The sequence below is a fragment of the Hypomesus nipponensis genome, chromosome 19 (genome assembly GCF_054491055.1).
Source record: "Hypomesus nipponensis isolate SF chromosome 19, ASM5449105v1, whole genome shotgun sequence".
NCBI lineage: Eukaryota > Metazoa > Chordata > Actinopteri > Osmeriformes > Osmeridae > Hypomesus > Hypomesus nipponensis.
The window spans coordinates 19,598,999-19,621,500 of NC_140379.1; the positions used below are offsets into that span (position 1 = coordinate 19,598,999).

The window sequence follows — 22,502 nt, forward strand, 5'->3', positions numbered from 1 at the left end:
AAAGGAAAGTCTCAAAAACGGAATCTAATGGCTAAACAGCTTCACAAAACCCATTTCCCATGTATAAAGAGCCACAGAAACATGTTACGACACTTAAAACATCGAGAAAACCTTTAAGTCAGAAGTTATATGCCAAACTTTGTAAATGGACTGAAAACGCCATTCAAGAGCTGAAAAGCACTTTAGAGCAATAAAAAAAGGAAGTCTCAAAATTGGAATCTAATGGCTAAACATCTTCACAAAAACCCCTTCCCGTGTATTAACTGCCACAGAAACGTGTTACGATACTTAAAACATCGAGAAAACCCTTCAGTCAGAAGTTACATACCAAACTTTGTAACTGCATTGAAAACGCTATTCAGGAGCTGAAAAGCACTTTAGAGCAATAAAAAAAGGAAAGTTTCAAAAACGGAATCTAATGGCTAAACATCTTCACAAAACCCCTTTCCCATGTATTAATAGCCACTGAAACATGTTATAACACTTAAAACATCGAGAAAATCATTCAGACAGAAGTTACGTGCCAAACTTTGTAAATGCATTGAAATTCTATTCAGGAGCTGAAAAGCACTTTAGAGCAATAAAAAAAGGAAAGTCTCAAAAACGGAATCTAATGGCTAAACATCTTCACAAAACCCCTTTCCCATGTATAAAGAGCCACAGAAACGTGTTATGACACTTAAAACATCGAGAAAACCAATCAGACAGAAGTTACATGCCAAACTTTGTAAATGCATTGAAAACGCTATTCAGGAGCTGAAAAGCACTTTAGAGCAATAAAAAAAGGAAAGTCTCAAAAACGGAATCTAATGGCTAAACATCTTCACAAAACCCCCTTTCCCATGTAAAAAGAGCCACACAAACATGTTATAACACTTAAAACATCGAGAAAATCATTCAGACAGAAGTTACGTGCCAAACTTTGTAAATGCATTGAAATTCTATTCAGGAGCTGAAAAGCACTTTAGAGCAATAAAAAAAGGAAAGTCTCAAAAACGGAATCTAATGGCTAAACATCTTCACAAAACCCCTTTCCCATGTATAAAGAGCCACAGAAACGTGTTATGACACTTAAAACATCGAGAAAACCAATCAGACAGAAGTTACATGCCAAACTTTGTAAATGCATTGAAAACGCTATTCAGGAGCTGAAAAGCACTTTAGAGCAATAAAAAAAGGAAAGTCTCAAAAACGGAATCTAATGGCTAAACATCTTCACAAAACCCCCTTTCCCATGTAAAAAGAGCCACACAAACGTGTTATGACACTTAAAACATCGAAAAAACCAATAAGACAGAAGTTACATACCAAACTTTGTAAATGCCTTGAAAACGCTATTCAGGAGCTATGAAGCACTTTAGAGCAATAAAAAAAGGAAAGTCTCAAAAACGGAATCTAATGGCTAAACATCTTCACAAAACCCCTTTCCAATGTATAAAGAGCCACAGAAACGTGTTTTGACACTTAAAACATCGAGAAAACCATTCACACAGAAGTTACATGCCAAACTTTGTAAATGCACTGAAAACGCCATTCAAGAGCTGAAAAGCACTTTAGAGCAATAAAAAAAGGAAGTCTCAAAATTGGAATCTAATGGCTAAACATCTGCACAAAAACCCCTTCCCCGTGTATTAACTGTCACAGAAACGTGTTACGACACTTAAAACATCGAGAAAACCCTTCAGTCAGAAGTTACATGCCAAACTTTGTAACTGCATTGAAAACGCTATTCAGGAGCTGAAAAGCACTTTAGAGCAAGAAAAAAAGGAAAGTCTCAAAAACGGAATCTAATGGCTAAACATCTTCACAAAACCCCTTTACCATATATTAACAGCCACTGAAACATGTTACGACACTTAAAACATCGAGAAAATCATTCAGTCAGAAGTTACATGCCAAACTTTGTAACTGCATTGAAAACGCTATTCAGGAGCTGAAAAGCACTTTAGATTAATAAAAAAAGGAAAGTCTCAAAAACGGAATCTAATGGCTAAACATCTTCACAAAACCCCTTTCCCATGTATAAAGAGCCACAGAAACGTGTTATGACACTTAAAACATCGAAAAAACCAATCAGACAGAAGTTAAATACCAAACTTTGTAAATGCCTTGAAAAAGCTATTCAGGAGCTGAAAAGCACTTTAGAGCAATAAAAAAAGGAAAGTCTCAAAAACGGAATCTAATGCCTAAACATCTTCACAAAACCCCTTTACCATGTATAAACAGCCACAGAAACATGTTATGACACTTAAAACATCGAGAAAACCATTCAGACAGAAGTTAAATGCCAAACTTTGTAAATGCATTGAAAACGCTATTCAGGAGCTGAAAAGCACTTTAGAGCAATAAAAAAAGGAAAGTCTCAAAAACGGAATCTAATGGCTAAACAGCTTCACAAAACCCATTTCCCATGTATAAAGAGCCACAGAAACATGTTACGACACTTAAAACATCGAGAAAACCTTTAAGTCAGAAGTTATATGCCAAACTTTGTAAATGGACTGAAAACGCCATTCAAGAGCTGAAAAGCACTTTAGAGCAATAAAAAAAGGAAGTCTCAAAATTGGAATCTAATGGCTAAACATCTTCACAAAAACCCCTTCCCGTGTATTAACTGCCACAGAAACGTGTTACGACACTTAAAACATCGAGAAAACCCTTCAGTCAGAAGTTACATACCAAACTTTGTAACTGCATTGAAAACGCTATTCAGGAGCTGAAAAGCACTCTAGAGCAATAAAAAAAGGAAAGTTTCAAAAACGGAATCTAATGGCTAAACATCTTCACAAAACCCCTTTCCCATGTATTAATAGCCACTGAAACATGTTATAACACTTAAAACATCGAGAAAATCATTCAGACAGAAGTTACGTGCCAAACTTTGTAAATGCATTGAAATTCTATTCAGGAGCTGAAAAGCACTTTAGAGCAATAAAAAAAGGAAAGTTTCAAAAACGGAATCTAATGGCTAAACATCTTCACAAAACCCCTTTCCCATGTATTAATAGCCACTGAAACATGTTATAACACTTAAAACATCGAGAAAATCATTCAGACAGAAGTTACGTGCCAAACTTTGTAAATGCATTGAAATTCTATTCAGGAGCTGAAAAGCACTTTAGAGCAATAAAAAAAGGAAAGTCTCAAAAACGGAATCTAATGGCTAAACATCTTCACAAAACCCCTTTCCCATGTATAAAGAGCCACAGAAACGTGTTATGACACTTAAAACATCGAGAAAACCAATCAGACAGAAGTTACATGCCAAACTTTGTAAATGCATTGAAAACGCTATTCAGGAGCTGAAAAGCACTTTAGAGCAATAAAAAAAGGAAAGTCTCAAAAACGGAATCTAATGGCTAAACATCTTCACAAAACCCCCTTTCCCATGTAAAAAGAGCCACACAAACATGTTATAACACTTAAAACATCGAGAAAATCATTCAGACAGAAGTTACGTGCCAAACTTTGTAAATGCATTGAAATTCTATTCAGGAGCTGAAAAGCACTTTAGAGCAATAAAAAAAGGAAAGTCTCAAAAACGGAATCTAATGGCTAAACATCTTCACAAAACCCCTTTCCCATGTATAAAGAGCCACAGAAACGTGTTATGACACTTAAAACATCGAGAAAACCAATCAGACAGAAGTTACATGCCAAACTTTGTAAATGCATTGAAAACGCTATTCAGGAGCTGAAAAGCACTTTAGAGCAATAAAAAAAGGAAAGTCTCAAAAACGGAATCTAATGGCTAAACATCTTCACAAAACCCCCTTTCCCATGTAAAAAGAGCCACACAAACGTGTTATGACACTTAAAACATCGAAAAAACCAATAAGACAGAAGTTACATACCAAACTTTGTAAATGCCTTGAAAACGCTATTCAGGAGCTATGAAGCACTTTAGAGCAATAAAAAAAGGAAAGTCTCAAAAACGGAATCTAATGGCTAAACATCTTCACAAAACCCCTTTCCAATGTATAAAGAGCCACAGAAACGTGTTTTGACACTTAAAACATCGAGAAAACCATTCACACAGAAGTTACATGCCAAACTTTGTAAATGCACTGAAAACGCCATTCAAGAGCTGAAAAGCACTTTAGAGCAATAAAAAAAGGAAGTCTCAAAATTGGAATCTAATGGCTAAACATCTGCACAAAAACCCCTTCCCCGTGTATTAACTGTCACAGAAACGTGTTACGACACTTAAAACATCGAGAAAACCCTTCAGTCAGAAGTTACATGCCAAACTTTGTAACTGCATTGAAAACGCTATTCAGGAGCTGAAAAGCACTTTAGAGCAAGAAAAAAAGGAAAGTCTCAAAAACGGAATCTAATGGCTAAACATCTTCACAAAACCCCTTTACCATATATTAACAGCCACTGAAACATGTTACGACACTTAAAACATCGAGAAAATCATTCAGTCAGAAGTTACATGCCAAACTTTGTAACTGCATTGAAAACGCTATTCAGGAGCTGAAAAGCACTTTAGATTAATAAAAAAAGGAAAGTCTCAAAAACGGAATCTAATGGCTAAACATCTTCACAAAACCCCTTTCCCATGTATAAAGAGCCACAGAAACGTGTTATGACACTTAAAACATCGAAAAAACCAATCAGACAGAAGTTAAATACCAAACTTTGTAAATGCCTTGAAAAAGCTATTCAGGAGCTGAAAAGCACTTTAGAGCAATAAAAAAAGGAAAGTCTCAAAAACGGAATCTAATGCCTAAACATCTTCACAAAACCCCTTTACCATGTATAAACAGCCACAGAAACATGTTATGACACTTAAAACATCGAGAAAACCATTCAGACAGAAGTTAAATGCCAAACTTTGTAAATGCATTGAAAACGCTATTCAGGAGCTGAAAAGCACTTTAGAGCAATAAAAAAAGGAAAGTCTCAAAAACGGAATCTAATGGCTAAACAGCTTCACAAAACCCATTTCCCATGTATAAAGAGCCACAGAAACATGTTACGACACTTAAAACATCGAGAAAACCTTTAAGTCAGAAGTTATATGCCAAACTTTGTAAATGGACTGAAAACGCCATTCAAGAGCTGAAAAGCACTTTAGAGCAATAAAAAAAGGAAGTCTCAAAATTGGAATCTAATGGCTAAACATCTTCACAAAAACCCCTTCCCGTGTATTAACTGCCACAGAAACGTGTTACGACACTTAAAACATCGAGAAAACCCTTCAGTCAGAAGTTACATACCAAACTTTGTAACTGCATTGAAAACGCTATTCAGGAGCTGAAAAGCACTCTAGAGCAATAAAAAAAGGAAAGTTTCAAAAACGGAATCTAATGGCTAAACATCTTCACAAAACCCCTTTCCCATGTATTAATAGCCACTGAAACATGTTATAACACTTAAAACATCGAGAAAATCATTCAGACAGAAGTTACGTGCCAAACTTTGTAAATGCATTGAAATTCTATTCAGGAGCTGAAAAGCACTTTAGAGCAATAAAAAAAGGAAAGTCTCAAAAACGGAATCTAATGGCTAAACATCTTCACAAAACCCCTTTCCCATGTATAAAGAGCCACAGAAACGTGTTATGACACTTAAAACATCGAGAAAACCAATCAGACAGAAGATACATGCCAAACTTTGTAAATGCATTGAAAACGCTATTCAGGAGCTGAAAAGCACTTTAGAGCAATAAAAAAAGGAAAGTCTCAAAAACGGAATCTAATGGCTAAACATCTTCACAAAACCCCCTTTCCCATGTAAAAAGAGCCACACAAACATGTTATAACACTTAAAACATCGAGAAAATCATTCAGACAGAAGTTACGTGCCAAACTTTGTAAATGCATTGAAATTCTATTCAGGAGCTGAAAAGCACTTTAGAGCAATAAAAAAAGGAAAGTCTCAAAAACGGAATCTAATGGCTAAACATCTTCACAAAACCCCTTTCCCATGTATAAAGAGCCACAGAAACGTGTTATGACACTTAAAACATCGAGAAAACCAATCAGACAGAAGTTACATGCCAAACTTTGTAAATGCATTGAAAACGCTATTCAGGAGCTGAAAAGCACTTTAGAGCGATAAAAAAAGGAAAGTCTCAAAAACGGAATCTAATGGCTAAACATCTTCACAAAACCCCCTTTCCCATGTAAAAAGAGCCACACAAACGTGTTATGACACTTAAAACATCGAAAAAACCAATCAGACAGAAGTTACATACCAAACTTTGTAAATGCCTTGAAAACGCTATTCAGGAGCTATGAAGCACTTTAGAGCAATAAAAAAAGGAAAGTCTCAAAAACGGAATCTAATGGCTAAACATCTTCACAAAACCCCTTTCCCATGTATAAAGAGCCACAGGAACGTGTTATGACACTTAAAACATCGAGAAAACCAATCAGACAGAAGTTACATGCCAAACTTTGTAAATGCATTGAAAACGCTATTCAGGAGCTGAAAAGCACTTTAGAGCAATAAAAAAAGGAAAGTCTCAAAAACGGAATCTAATGGCTAAACATCTTCACAAAACCCCCTTTCCCATGTAAAAAGAGCCACACAAACGTGTTATGACACTTAAAACATCGAAAAAACCAATAAGACAGAAGTTACATACCAAACTTTGTAAATGCCTTGAAAACGCTATTCAGGAGCTATGAAGCACTTTAGAGCAATAAAAAAAGGAAAGTCTCAAAAACGGAATCTAATGGCTAAACATCTTCACAAAACCCCTTTACCATGTATAAGCAGCCACAGAAACGTGTTATGACACTTAAAACATCGAGAAAACCATTAATACAGAAGTTACATGCCAAACTTTGTAAATGCATTGAAAACGCTATTCAGGAGCTGAAAAGCACTTTGGAGCAATAAAAAAAGGAAAGTCTCAAAAACGGAATCTAATGGCTAAACAGCTTCACAAAACCCATTTCCCATGTATAAAGAGCCACAGAAACATGTTATAACACTTAAAACATCGAGAAAACCCTTCAGTCAGAAGTTACATACCAAACTTTGTAAATGCCTTGAAAACGCTATTCAGGAGCTATGAAGCACTTTAGAGCAATAAAAAAAGGAAAGTCTCAAAAACGGAATCTAATGGCTAAACATCTTCACAAAACCCCTTTACCATGTATAAGCAGCCACAGAAACGTGTTATGACACTTAAAACATCGAGAAAACCAATCAGACAGAAGTTACATGCCAAACTTTGTAAATGCATTGAAAACGCTATTCAGGAGCTGAAAAGCACTTTAGAGCAATAAAAAAAGGAAAGTCTCAAAAACGGAATCTAATGGCTAAACATCTTCACAAAACCCCCTTTCCCATGTAAAAAGAGCCACAGAAACGTGTTATGACACTTAAAACATCGAGAAAACCATTAATACAGAAGTTACATGCCAAACTTTGTAAATGCATTGAAAACGCTATTCAGGAGCTGAAAAGCACTTTGGAGCAATAAAAAAAGGAAAGTCTCAAAAACGGAATCTAATGGCTAAACAGCTTCACAAAACCCATTTCCCATGTATAAAGAGCCACAGAAACATGTTATAACACTTAAAACATCGAGAAAACCCTTCAGTCAGAAGTTACATGCCAAACTTTGTAACTGCATTGAAAACGCTATTCAGGAGCTGAAAAGCACTTTAGAGCAAGAAAAAAAGGAAAGTCTCAAAAACGGAATCTAATGGCTAAACATCTTCACAAAACCCCTTTACCATATATTAACAGCCACTGAAACATGTTACGACACTTAAAACATCGAGAAAATCATTCAGTCAGAAGTTACATGCCAAACTTTGTAACTGCATTGAAAACGCTATTCAGGAGCTGAAAAGCACTTTAGATTAATAAAAAAAGGAAAGTCTCAAAAACGGAATCTAATGGCTAAACATCTTCACAAAACCCCTTTCCCATGTATAAAGAGCCACAGAAACGTGTTATGACACTTAAAACATCGAAAAAACCAATCAGACAGAAGTTAAATACCAAACTTTGTAAATGCCTTGAAAAAGCTATTCAGGAGCTGAAAAGCACTTTAGAGCAATAAAAAAAGGAAAGTCTCAAAAACGGAATCTAATGCCTAAACATCTTCACAAAACCCCTTTACCATGTATAAACAGCCACAGAAACATGTTATGACACTTAAAACATCGAGAAAACCATTCAGACAGAAGTTAAATGCCAAACTTTGTAAATGCATTGAAAACGCTATTCAGGAGCTGAAAAGCACTTTAGAGCAATAAAAAAAGGAAAGTCTCAAAAACGGAATCTAATGGCTAAACAGCTTCACAAAACCCATTTCCCATGTATAAAGAGCCACAGAAACATGTTATGACACTTAAAACATCGAGAAAACCTTTAAGTCAGAAGTTATATGCCAAACTTTGTAAATGGACTGAAAACGCCATTCAAGAGCTGAAAAGCACTTTAGAGCAATAAAAAAAGGAAGTCTCAAAATTGGAATCTAATGGCTAAACATCTTCACAAAAACCCCTTCCCGTGTATTAACTGCCACAGAAACGTGTTACGACACTTAAAACATCGAGAAAACCCTTCAGTCAGAAGTTACATACCAAACTTTGTAACTGCATTGAAAACGCTATTCAGGAGCTGAAAAGCACTCTAGAGCAATAAAAAAAGGAAAGTTTCAAAAACGGAATCTAATGGCTAAACATCTTCACAAAACCCCTTTCCCATGTATTAATAGCCACTGAAACATGTTATAACACTTAAAACATCGAGAAAATCATTCAGACAGAAGTTACGTGCCAAACTTTGTAAATGCATTGAAATTCTATTCAGGAGCTGAAAAGCACTTTAGAGCAATAAAAAAAGGAAAGTCTCAAAAACGGAATCTAATGGCTAAACATCTTCACAAAACCCCTTTCCCATGTATAAAGAGCCACAGAAACGTGTTATGACACTTAAAACATCGAGAAAACCAATCAGACAGAAGTTACATGCCAAACTTTGTAAATGCATTGAAAACGCTATTCAGGAGCTGAAAAGCACTTTAGAGCAATAAAAAAAGGAAAGTCTCAAAAACGGAATCTAATGGCTAAACATCTTCACAAAACCCCCTTTCCCATGTAAAAAGAGCCACACAAACGTGTTATGACACTTAAAACATCGAAAAAACCAATAAGACAGAAGTTACATACCAAACTTTGTAAATGCCTTGAAAACGCTATTCAGGAGCTATGAAGCACTTTAGAGCAATAAAAAAAGGAAAGTCTCAAAAACGGAATCTAATGGCTAAACATCTTCACAAAACCCCTTTACCATGTATAAGCAGCCACAGAAACGTGTTATGACACTTAAAACATCGAGAAAACCATTAATACAGAAGTTACATGCCAAACTTTGTAAATGCATTGAAAACGCTATTCAGGAGCTGAAAAGCACTTTGGAGCAATAAAAAAAGGAAAGTCTCAAAAACGGAATCTAATGGCTAAACAGCTTCACAAAACCCATTTCCCATGTATAAAGAGCCACAGAAACATGTTATGACACTTAAAACATCGAGAAAACCTTTAAGTCAGAAGTTATATGCCAAACTTTGTAAATGGACTGAAAACGCCATTCAAGAGCTGAAAAGCACTTTAGAGCAATAAAAAAAGGAAGTCTCAAAATTGGAATCTAATGGCTAAACATCTTCACAAAAACCCCTTCCCGTGTATTAACTGCCACAGAAACGTGTTACGACACTTAAAACATCGAGAAAACCCTTCAGTCAGAAGTTACATACCAAACTTTGTAACTGCATTGAAAACGCTATTCAGGAGCTGAAAAGCACTCTAGAGCAATAAAAAAAGGAAAGTCTCAAAAACGGAATCTAATGGCTAAACATCTTCACAAAACCCCTTTCCCATGTATTAATAGCCACTGAAACATGTTATAACACTTAAAACATCGAGAAAATCATTCAGACAGAAGTTACGTGCCAAACTTTGTAAATGCATTGAAATTCTATTCAGGAGCTGAAAAGCACTTTAGAGCAATAAAAAAAGGAAAGTCTCAAAAACGGAATCTAATGGCTAAACAGCTTCACAAAACCCATTTCCCATGTATAAAGAGCCACAGAAACATGTTATGACACTTAAAACATCGAGAAAACCTTTAAGTCAGAAGTTATATGCCAAACTTTGTAAATGGACTGAAAACGCCATTCAAGAGCTGAAAAGCACTTTAGAGCAATAAAAAAAGGAAGTCTCAAAATTGGAATCTAATGGCTAAACATCTTCACAAAAACCCCTTCCCGTGTATTAACTGCCACAGAAACGTGTTACGACACTTAAACATCGAGAAAACCCTTCAGTCAGAAGTTACATACCAAACTTTGTAACTGCATTGAAAACGCTATTCAGGAGCTGAAAAGCACTCTAGAGCAATAAAAAAAGGAAAGTCTCAAAAACGGAATCTAATGGCTAAACATCTTCACAAAACCCCTTTCCCATGTATTAATAGCCACTGAAACATGTTATAACACTTAAAACATCGAGAAAATCATTCAGACAGAAGTTACGTGCCAAACTTTGTAAATGCATTGAAATTCTATTCAGGAGCTGAAAAGCACTTTAGAGCAATAAAAAAAGGAAAGTCTCAAAAACGGAATCTAATGGCTAAACATCTTCACAAAACCCCTTTCCCATGTATAAAGAGCCACAGAAACGTGTTATGACACTTAAAACATCGAGAAAACCAATCAGACAGAAGTTACATGCCAAACTTTGTAAATGCATTGAAAACGCTATTCAGGAGCTGAAAAGCACTTTAGAGCAATAAAAAAAGGAAAGTCTCAAAAACGGAATCTAATGGCTAAACATCTTCACAAAACCCCCTTTCCCATGTAAAAAGAGCCACACAAACGTGTTATGACACTTAAAACATCGAAAAAACCAATCAGACAGAAGTTACATACCAAACTTTGTAAATGCCTTGAAAACGCTATTCAGGAGCTATGAAGCACTTTAGAGCAATAAAAAAAGGAAAGTCTCAAAAACGGAATCTAATGGCTAAACATCTTCACAAAACCCCTTTCCCATGTATAAAGAGCCACAGGAACGTGTTATGACACTTAAAACATCGAGAAAACCAATCAGACAGAAGTTACATGCCAAACTTTGTAAATGCATTGAAAACGCTATTCAGGAGCTGAAAAGCACTTTAGAGCAATAAAAAAAGGAAAGTCTCAAAAACGGAATCTAATGGCTAAACATCTTCACAAAACCCCCTTTCCCATGTAAAAAGAGCCACACAAACGTGTTATGACACTTAAAACATCGAAAAAACCAATAAGACAGAAGTTACATACCAAACTTTGTAAATGCCTTGAAAACGCTATTCAGGAGCTATGAAGCACTTTAGAGCAATAAAAAAAGGAAAGTCTCAAAAACGGAATCTAATGGCTAAACATCTTCACAAAACCCCTTTACCATGTATAAGCAGCCACAGAAACGTGTTATGACACTTAAAACATCGAGAAAACCATTAATACAGAAGTTACATGCCAAACTTTGTAAATGCATTGAAAACGCTATTCAGGAGCTGAAAAGCACTTTGGAGCAATAAAAAAAGGAAATTCTCAAAAACGGAATCTAATGGCTAAACAGCTTCACAAAACCCATTTCCCATGTATAAAGAGCCACAGAAACATGTTATGACACTTAAAACATCGAGAAAACCTTTAAGTCAGAAGTTATATGCCAAACTTTGTAAATGGACTGAAAACGCCATTCAAGAGCTGAAAAGCACTTTAGAGCAATAAAAAAAGGAAGTCTCAAAATTGGAATCTAATGGCTAAACATCTTCACAAAAACCCCTTCCCGTGTATTAACTGCCACAGAAACGTGTTACGACACTTAAAACATCGAGAAAACCCTTCAGTCAGAAGTTACATACCAAACTTTGTAACTGCATTGAAAACGCTATTCAGGAGCTGAAAAGCACTCTAGAGCAATAAAAAAAGGAAAGTCTCAAAAACGGAATCTAATGGCTAAACATCTTCACAAAACCCCTTTCCCATGTATTAATAGCCACTGAAACATGTTATAACACTTAAAACATCGAGAAAATCATTCAGACAGAAGTTACGTGCCAAACTTTGTAAATGCATTGAAATTCTATTCAGGAGCTGAAAAGCACTTTAGAGCAATAAAAAAAGGAAAGTCTCAAAAACGGAATCTAATGGCTAAACATCTTCACAAAACCCCTTTCCCATGTATAAAGAGCCACAGAAACGTGTTATGACACTTAAAACATCGAGAAAACCAATCAGACAGAAGTTACATGCCAAACTTTGTAAATGCATTGAAAACGCTATTCAGGAGCTGAAAAGCACTTTAGAGCAATAAAAAAAGGAAAGTCTCAAAAACGGAATCTAATGGCTAAACATCTTCACAAAACCCCCTTTCCCATGTAAAAAGAGCCACACAAACGTGTTATGACACTTAAAACATCGAAAAAACCAATCAGACAGAAGTTACATACCAAACTTTGTAAATGCCTTGAAAACGCTATTCAGGAGCTATGAAGCACTTTAGAGCAATAAAAAAAGGAAAGTCTCAAAAACGGAATCTAATGGCTAAACATCTTCACAAAACCCCTTTACCATGTATAAGCAGCCACAGAAACGTGTTATGACACTTAAAACATCGAGAAAACCATTCATACAGAAGTTACATGCCAAACTTTGTAAATGCATTGAAAACGCTATTCAGGAGCTGAAAATCACTTTAGAGCAATAAAAAAAGGAAAGTCTCAAAAACGGAATATATTGGCTAAACGTCTTTACAAACCCCTTTCCATGTATTAACAGCCACATAAACGTGTTATGGCACATAAAACATCAAGAAAACCATTCAGACAGAAGTTATGTGCCAAACTTTGTAAATGCATTGAAAACGCCATTCAGGAGCTGAAAAGCACTTTAGAGCAATAAAAAAAGGAAAGTCTCAAAAACGGATTCTAATGACTAAACGTCTTCAAAAAACCCCTTCCCCGTGTATTAACTGCCACATAAACGTGTTATGACACTTAAAACATCGAAAAAACCAATCAGACAGAAGTTACATACCAAACTTTGTAAATGCATTTAAAACGCTATTCAGGAGCTGAAAAGCACTTTAGAGCAATAAAAAAAAGGAAAGTCTCAAAAACGGAATCTAATGGCTAAACATCTTCACAAAACCCCTTTCCCATGTATAAAGAGCCACAGAAACGTGTTATGACACTTAAAACATCGAGAAAACCATTCACACAGAAGTTACATGCCAAACTTTGTAAATGCTTTGAAAACGCTATTCAGGAGCTGAAAAGCACTTCAGAGCAATAAAAAAAGGAAAGTCTCAAAAACGGAATCTAATGGCTAAATATCTTCACAAAACCCCTTTACCATGTATAAACAGCCACAGAAACGTGTTATGACACTTAAAACATCGAGAAAACCATTCAGACAGAAGTTAAATGCCAAACTTTGTAAATGCCTTGAAAACGCTATTCAGGAGCTGAAAAGCACTTTAGAGCAATAAAAAAAGGAAAGTCTCAAAAACGGAATATAATGGCTAAACAGCTTCACAAAACCCCTTTACCATGTATAAAGAGCCACAGAAACATGTTATGACACTTAAAACATCGAGAAAACATTTAAGTCAGAAGTTATATGCCAAACTTTGTAAATGCACTGAAAACGCCATTCAAGAGCTGAAAAGCACTTTAGAGCAATAAAAAAAGGAAGTCTCAAAATTGGAATCTAATGGCTAAACATCTGCACAAAAACCCCTTCCCCGTGTATTAACTGCCACAGAAACGTGTTACGACACTTAAAACATCGAGAAAACCCTTCAGTCAGAAGTTACATGCCAAACTTTGTAACTGCATTGAAAACGCTATTCAGGAGCTGAAAAGCACTTTAGAGCAATAAAAAAAGGAAAGTCTCAAAAACGGAATCTAATGGCTAAATATCTTCACAAAACCCCTTTCCCATGTATAAACAGCCACAGAAACTTGTTATAACACTTAAAACATCGAGAAAACCATTCAGACAAAAGTTACGTGCAAACTTTGTAAATGTATTGAAAACGCTATTCAGGAGCTGAAAAGCACTTTAGAGCAATAAAAAAAGGAAAGTCTCAAAAACGTAATCTAAAGACTAAACATCTTCACAAAACCCCTTTACCATATATTAACAGCCACAGAAACGTGTTATGACACTTAAAACATCGAGAAAACCATTCAGACAGAAGTTACATGCCAAACTTTGTAAATGCATTGAAAACGCTATTCAGGAGCTGAAAAGCACTTGAGAGCAATAAAAAAAGGAAAGTCTCAAAAACAGAATCTAATGGCTAAACATCTTTACAAAACCCTTTTCCCATGTAAAAACAGCCACAGAAACATGTTATAACACTTAAAACATTGAGAAAACCATTCAGACAGAAGTTACATACCAAACTTTGTAAATGCATTGAAAACGCTATTATGGCTGAAAAGCACTTTAAAGCAATAAATAAAGGAAAGTCTCAAAAACGGAATCTAATGGCTAAATATCTTCACAAAACCCCTTTCCCATGAATAAACAGCCACAGAAACATGTTATAACACTTAAAACATCGAGAAAACCATTCAGACAGAAGTTACATGCCAAACATTGTAAATGCATTGAAAACACTATTCAGGAGCTGAAAAGCACTTTAGAGCAATAAATAAAGGAAAGTCTCAAAAACGGAATCTAATGGCTAAATATCTTCACAAAACCCCTTTCCCATGAATAAACAGCCACAGAAACATGTTATAACACTTATAACATCGAGAAAACCATTCAGACAGAAGTTACATGCCAAACTTTGTAAATGTATTGAAAACGCTATTCAGGAGCTGAAAAGCACTTTAGAGCAATAAAAAAAGGAAAGTCTCAAAAACGTAATCTAAAGACTAAACATCTTCACAAAACCCCTTTACCATATATTAACAGCCACAGAAACGTGTTATGACACTTAAAACATCGAGAAAACCATTCAGACAGAAGTTACATGCCAAACTTTGTAAATGCATTGAAAACGCTATTCAGGAGCTGAAAAGCACTTGAGAGCAATAAAAAAAGGAAAGTCTCAAAAACAGAATCTAATGGCTAAACATCTTTACAAAACCCTTTTCCCATGTAAAAACAGCCACAGAAACATGTTATAACACTTAAAACATTGAGAAAACCATTCAGACAGAAGTTACATGCCAAACTTTGTAAATGCATTGAAAACGCTATTATGGCTGAAAAGCACTTTAAAGCAATAAATAAAGGAAAGTCTCAAAAACGGAATCTAATGGCTAAATATCTTCACAAAACCCCTTTCCCATGAATAAACAGCCACAGAAACATGTTATAACACTTAAAACATCGAGAAAACCATTCAGACAGAAGTTACATGCCAAACATTGTAAATGCATTGAAAACACTATTCAGGAGCTGAAAAGCACTTTAGAGCAATAAATAAAGGAAAGTCTCAAAAACGGAATCTAATGGCTAAATATCTTCACAAAACCCCTTTCCCATGAATAAACAGCCACAGAAACATGTTATAACACTTATAACATCGAGAAAACCATTCAGACAGAAGTTACATGCCAAACTTTGTAAATGTATTGAAAACGCTATTCAGGAGCTGAAAAGCACTTTAGAGCAATAAAAAAAGGAAAGTCTCAAAAACGTAATCTAAAGACTAAACATCTTCACAAAACCCCTTTACCATATATTAACAGCCACAGAAACGTGTTATGACACTTAAAACATCGAGAAAACCATTCAGACAGAAGTTACATGCCAAACTTTGTAAATGCATTGAAAACGCTATTCAGGAGCTGAAAAGCACTTGAGAGCAATAAAAAAAGGAAAGTCTCAAAAACAGAATCTAATGGCTAAACATCTTTACAAAACCCTTTTCCCATGTAAAAACAGCCACAGAAACATGTTATAACACTTAAAACATTGAGAAAACCATTCAGACAGAAGTTACATGCCAAACTTTGTAAATGCATTGAAAACGCTATTATGGCTGAAAAGCACTTTAAAGCAATAAATAAAGGAAAGTCTCAAAAACGGAATCTAATGGCTAAATATCTTCACAAAACCCCTTTCCCATGAATAAACAGCCACAGAAACATGTTATAACACTTAAAACATCGAGAAAACCATTCAGACAGAAGTTACATGCCAAACATTGTAAATGCATTGAAAACACTATTCAGGAGCTGAAAAGCACTTTAGAGCAATAAATAAAGGAAAGTCTCAAAAACGGAATCTAATGGCTAAATATCTTCACAAAACCCCTTTCCCATGAATAAACAGCCACAGAAACATGTTATAACACTTATAACATCGAGAAAACCATTCAGACAGAAGTTACATGCCAAACTTTGTAAATGTATTGAAAACGCTATTCAGGAGCTGAAAAGCACTTTAGAGCAATAAAAAAAGGAAAGTCTCAAAAACGTAATCTAAAAACTAAACATCTTCACAAAACCCCTTTACCATATATTAACAGCCACAGAAACGTGTTATGACACTTAAAACATCGAGAAAACCATTCAGACAGAAGTTACATGCCAAACTTTGTAAATGCATTGAAAACGCTATTCAGGAGCTGAAAAGCACTTGAGAGCAATCAAAAAAGGAAAGTCTCAAAAACAGAATCTAATGGCTAAACATCTTTACAAAACCCTTTTCCCATGTAAAAACAGCCACAGAAACATGTTATAACACTTAAAACATTGAGAAAACCATTCAGACAGAAGTTACATGCCAAACTTTGTAAATGTATTGAAAACGCTATTCAGGAGCTGAAAAGCACTTTAGAGCAATAAAAAAAGGAAAGTCTCAAAAACGTAATCTAAAGACTAAACATCTTCACAAAACCCCTTTACCATATATTAACAGCCACAGAAACGTGTTATGACACTTAAAACATCGAGAAAACCATTCAGACAGAAGTTACATGCCAAACATTGTAAATGCATTGAAAACACTATTCAGGAGCTGAAAAGCACTTTAGAGCAATAAATAAAGGAAAGTCTCAAAAACGGAATCTAATGGCTAAATATCTTCACAAAACCCCTTTCCCATGAATAAACAGCCACAGAAACATGTTATAACACTTAAAACATCGAGAAAACCATTCAGACAGAAGTTACATGCCAAACATTGTAAATGCATTGAAAACACTATTCAGGAGCTGAAAAGCACTTTAGAGCAATAAATAAAGGAAAGTCTCAAAAACGGAATCTAATGGCTAAATATCTTCACAAAACCCCTTTCCCATGAATAAACAGCCACAGAAACATGTTATAACACTTATAACATCGAGAAAACCATTCAGACAGAAGTTACATGCCAAACTTTGTAAATGCATTGAAAACGCTATTATGGCTGAAAAGCACTTTAGAGCAATAACAAAAGGAAAGTCTCAAAAACGGAATCTAATGGCTAAACATCTTCACAAAACCCCTTTACCATGTATAAACAGCCACAGAAACATGTTTTGACACTTAAAACATCGAGAAAACCATTCAGACAGAAGTTACATGCCAAACTTTGTAAATGCATTGAAAACGCTATTATGGCTGAAAAGCACTTTAGAGCAATAAAAAAAGGAAAGTCTCAAAAACGGAATCTAATGGCTAAACATCTTCACAAAACCCCTTTACCATGTATAAACAGCCACAGAAACATGTTATGACACTTAAAACATCGAGAAAACCATTCAGACAGAGGTTACATGCCAAACATTGTAAATGCATTGAAAACGCTATTATGGCTGAAAAGCACTTTAGAGCAATAAAAAAAGGAAAGTCTCAAAAACGGAATCTTATGGCTAAACATCTTCACAAAACCCCTTTACCATGTATAAACAGCCACAGAAACATGTTATGACACTTAAAACATGGAGAAAACCATTCAGACAGAGGTTACATGCCAAACTTTGTAAATGCATTGAAAACGCTATTCAGGAGCTGAAAAGCACTTTAGAGCAATAAATGAAGGAAAGTCTCAAAAACGAAATCTAATGGCTAAATATCTTCACAAAACCCCTTTCCCATGAATAAACAGCCACAGAAACATGTTATAACACTTAAAACATCGAGAAAACCAGTCAGACAGAAGTTACTTACCAAATTTTGTAAATGCATTGAAAACGCTATTCAGGAGCTGAAAAGCACTTTAGAGCAATAAAAAAAGGAAAGTCTCAAAAACGGAATTTAATGGCTAAACATTGTCACAAAACCCCTTTACCATGTATAAACAGCCACAAAAACATGTTATGACACTTAAAACATCGAGAAAACCATTCAGACAGAAGTTACATACCAAACTTTGTAAATTTATTGAAAACGCTATTATAGCTGAAAAGCACTTTAGAGCGATAAAAAAAGGAAAGTCTCGAAAACGGAATCTAATGGCTAAACATCTCCAAAAAAACCCTTTACCATGTATAAACAGCCACAGAAACATGTTATGACACTTAAAACATGGAGAAAACCATTCAGACAGAGGTTACATGCCAAACTTTGTAAATGCATTGAAAACGCTATTATGGCTGAAAAGCACTTTAGAGCAATAAAAAAACGAAAGTCTCAAAAACGGAATCTTATGGCAAAAATTCTTCACAAAACCCCTTTACCATGTATAAACAGCCACAGAAACATGTTATGACACTTAAAACATGGAGAAAACCATTCAGACAGAGGTTACATGCCAAACTTTGTAAATGCATTGAAAACGCTATTCAAGAGCTGAAAAGCACTTTAGAGCAATAAATGAAGGAAAGTCTCAAAAACGGAATCTAATGGCTAAATATCTTCACAAAACCCCTTTCCCATGAATAAACAGCCACAGAAACATGTTATAACACTTAAAACATCGAGAAAACCATTCAGACAGAAGTTACATGCCAAACTTTGTAAATGCATTGAAAACGCTATTCAGGAGCTGAAAAGCACTTTAGAGCAATAAAAAAAGGAAAGTCTCAAAAACGGAATCTAATGGCTAAACATCTTCACAAAACCCCTTTACCATGTATAAACAGCCACAGAAACATGTTATGACACTTACAACATGGAGAAAACCATTCAGACAGAAGTTACATGCCAAACTTTGTAAATGCATTGAAAACGCTATTATGGCTGAAAAGCACTTTAGAGCAATAAAAAAAGGAAAGTCTCAAAAACGGAATCTTATGGCTAAACATCTTCACAAAACCCCTTTACCATGTATAAACAGCCACAGAAACATGTTATGACACTTAAAACATGGAGAAAACCATTCAGACAGAGGTTACATGCCAAACTTTGTAAATGCATTGAAAACGCTATTCAGGAGCTGAAAAGCACTTTAGAGCAATAAATGAAGGAAAGTCTCAAAAACGAAATCTAATGGCTAAACATCTTCACAAAACCCCTTTCCCATGAATAAACAGCCACAGAAACATGTTATAACACTTAAAACATCGAGAAAACCAGTCAGACAGAAGTTACTTACCAAATTTTTTAAATGCATTGAAAACGCTATTCAGGAGCTGAAAAGCACTTTAGAGCAATAAAAAAAGGAAAGTCTCAAAAACGGAATTTAATGGCTAAACATCGTCACAAAACCCCTTTACCATGTATAAACAGCCACAGAAACATGTTATGACACTTAAAACATCGAGAAAACCATTCAGACAGAGGTTACATGCCAAACATTGTAAATGCATTGAAAACACTATTCAGGAGCTGAAAAGCACTTTAGAGCAATAAATGAAGGAAAGTCTCAAAAACGGAATCTAATGGCTAAATATCTTCACAAAACCCCTTTCCCATGAATAAACAGCCACAGAAACATGTTATAACACTTATAACATCGAGAAAACCATTCAGACAGAAGTTACATGCCAAACTTTGTAAATGCATTGAAAACGTTATTATGGCTGAAAAGCACTTTAGAGCAATAACAAAAGGAAAGTCTCAAAAACGGAATCTAACGGCTAAACATCGTCACAAAACCCCCTTACCATGTATAAACAGCCACAGAAACATGTTATGACACTTAAAACATCGAGAAAACCATTCAGACAGAAGTTACATACCAAACTTTGTAAATGCATTGAAAACGCTATTATGGCTGAAAAGCACTTTAGAGCAATAAAAAAAGGAAAGTCTCAAAAACGGAATCTAATGGCTAAACATCTTCACAAAACCCCTTTACCATGTATAAACAGCCACAGAAACATGTTATGACAATTAAAACATGGAGAAAACCATTCAGACAGAGGTTACATGCCAAACTTTGTAAACTTATCCATATCCAGATTTGGTATTTGACAACGCAAGGTGGTCTCTCTCTCTCTCTCTCTCTCTCTCGTGTCAAAATGAAAACAGTTTCCATTCCCTTTCATGAAGGACTACTTGTGCATATTGCAAGATTTCAGTTTCTAAGTGAATGAGCAAAAGAGCATACAGCACCTGGTATTCCCAGGCGGTCTCCCATCCAAGTACTAACCAGGCCCGACCCTGCTTAGCTTCCGAGATCAGACGAGATCGGGCTTTGCCAGGCTGGTATGGCCATACGAAACAAGTTGACAACCATAGGCTACTTATCCATATACAGATTTGGCAATTGACAATGCAAGGTGGTCTCTCTCTCTCTCTCTCTCTCTGGTGTCAAAATGAAAACAGCTTCCAGCCCCTTTCATGAAGGACTACTTGTGCATATTGCAAGATTTCAGTTTCTAAGTGAATGAGCAAAAGAGCAAACAGCACCTGGTATTCCCAGGCGGTCTCCCATCCAAGTACTAACCAGGCCCGACCCTGCTTAGCTTCCGAGATCAGACGAGATCGGGCGTTGCCAGGCTGGTTTGGCCGTACGAAATATGTTGACAACCATAGGCTACTTATCCATATACAGATTTGGCAATTAACAATGCAAGGTGGTCTCTCTCTCTCTCTCTCTCGTGTCAAAATGAAAACAGCTTCCAGCCCCTTTCATGAAGGACTACTTGTGCATATTGCAAGATTTCAGTTTCTAAGTGAATGAGCAAAAGAGCATACAAAAGCATATGTTGACGACATGGTATTCCCAGGCGGTCTCCCATCCAAGTACTAACCAGGCCCGACCCTGCTTACCTTCCGAGATCAGATGAGATTGGGCGTTGCCAGGCTGGTTTGGCCGTACGAAATATGTTGACAACCATAGGCTACTTATCCATATACAGATTTGGCAATTGACAATGCAAGGTGGTCTCTCTCTCTCTCTCTCTCTCTCTCTCTCTCTCTCTCTCTCTCTCGTGTCAAAATGAAAACAGCTTCCAGCCCCTTTCATGAAGGACTACTTGTGCATATTGCAAGATTTCAGTTTCTAAGTGAATGAGCAAAAGAGCAAACAGCACCTGGTATTCCCAGGCGGTCTCCCATCCAAGTACTAACCAGGCCCGACCCTGCTTAGCTTCCGAGATCAGACGAGATCGGGCATTTTCAGGCTGGTTTGGCCGTAAGAAATACGTTGACAACCATAGGCTACTTATCCATATACAGATTTGGCAGTTGACAATGCAAGGTGGTCTCTCTCTCTCTCCCTCTCTCTCTCTCTCTCTCTCTCTCTCTCTCTCTCTCTCTCTCGTGTCAAAATGAAAACAGCTTCCAGCCCCTTTCATGAAGGACTACTTGTGCATATTGCAAAATTTCGGTTTCTAAGTGAATGAGCAAAAGAGCATACAGCACCTGGTATTCCCAGGCGGTCTCCCATCCAAGTACTAACCAGGCCCGACCCTGCTTAGCTTCCAAGATCAGACGAGATCGGGCGTTGCGAGGCTGGTTTGGCCGTACGAAATATGTTGACAACCATAGGCTACTTATCCATATACAGATTTGGCAATTAACAATGCAAGGTGGTCTCTCTCTCTCTCTCTCTCTCGTGTCAAAATGAAAACAGCTTCCAGCCCCTTTCATGATGGACTACTTGTGCATATTGCAAGATTTCAGTTTCTAAGTGAATGAGCAAAAGAGCATACAAGAGCATATGTTGACGACATGGTATTCCCAGGCGGTCTCCCATCCAAGTACTAAACAGGCCCGACCCTGCTTAGCTTCCGAGATCAGACGTGATCGGGCGTTGCCAGGCTGGTTTGGCCATACGAAATATGTTGACAACCATAGGCTACTTATCCATATACAGATTTGGCAATTAACAATGCAAGGTGGTCTCTCTCTCTCTCTCTCTCTCTCTCGTGTCAAAATGAAAACAGTTTCCAGCCCCTTTCATGAAGGACTACTTGTGCATATTGCAACATTTCAGTTTCTAAGTGAATGAGCAAAAGAGCATACAGCACCTGGTATTCCCAGGCGGTCTCCCATCCAAGTACTAACCAGGCCCGACCCTGCTTGGCTTCCGAGATCACACGAGATCGGGCATTGCCAGGCTGGTATGCCTGTACGAAATAAGTTGACAACCATAGGCTACTTATCCATATCCAGATTTGGTATTTGACAACGCAAGG

General features: G+C 36.3%; 7 pseudogenes; all 7 read right to left on the bottom strand.

The window, feature by feature from the left end:
- Positions 1-20,460: 20,460 nt before the first annotated feature.
- On the bottom strand, positions 20,461-20,579 carry LOC146247364 (5S ribosomal RNA; annotated as a pseudogene).
- A 178-nt stretch (positions 20,580-20,757) lies between these two features.
- On the bottom strand, positions 20,758-20,876 carry LOC146247365 (5S ribosomal RNA; annotated as a pseudogene).
- Positions 20,877-21,063: 187 nt separating this feature from the next.
- Positions 21,064-21,180, bottom strand: LOC146247366 (5S ribosomal RNA; annotated as a pseudogene).
- A 203-nt stretch (positions 21,181-21,383) lies between these two features.
- Positions 21,384-21,502, bottom strand: LOC146247367 (5S ribosomal RNA; annotated as a pseudogene).
- Positions 21,503-21,714: 212 nt separating this feature from the next.
- Positions 21,715-21,833, bottom strand: LOC146247368 (5S ribosomal RNA; annotated as a pseudogene).
- A 189-nt stretch (positions 21,834-22,022) lies between these two features.
- On the bottom strand, positions 22,023-22,139 carry LOC146247369 (5S ribosomal RNA; annotated as a pseudogene).
- A 183-nt stretch (positions 22,140-22,322) lies between these two features.
- On the bottom strand, positions 22,323-22,441 carry LOC146247370 (5S ribosomal RNA; annotated as a pseudogene).
- Between the last annotated feature and the right edge of the window lie 61 nt (positions 22,442-22,502).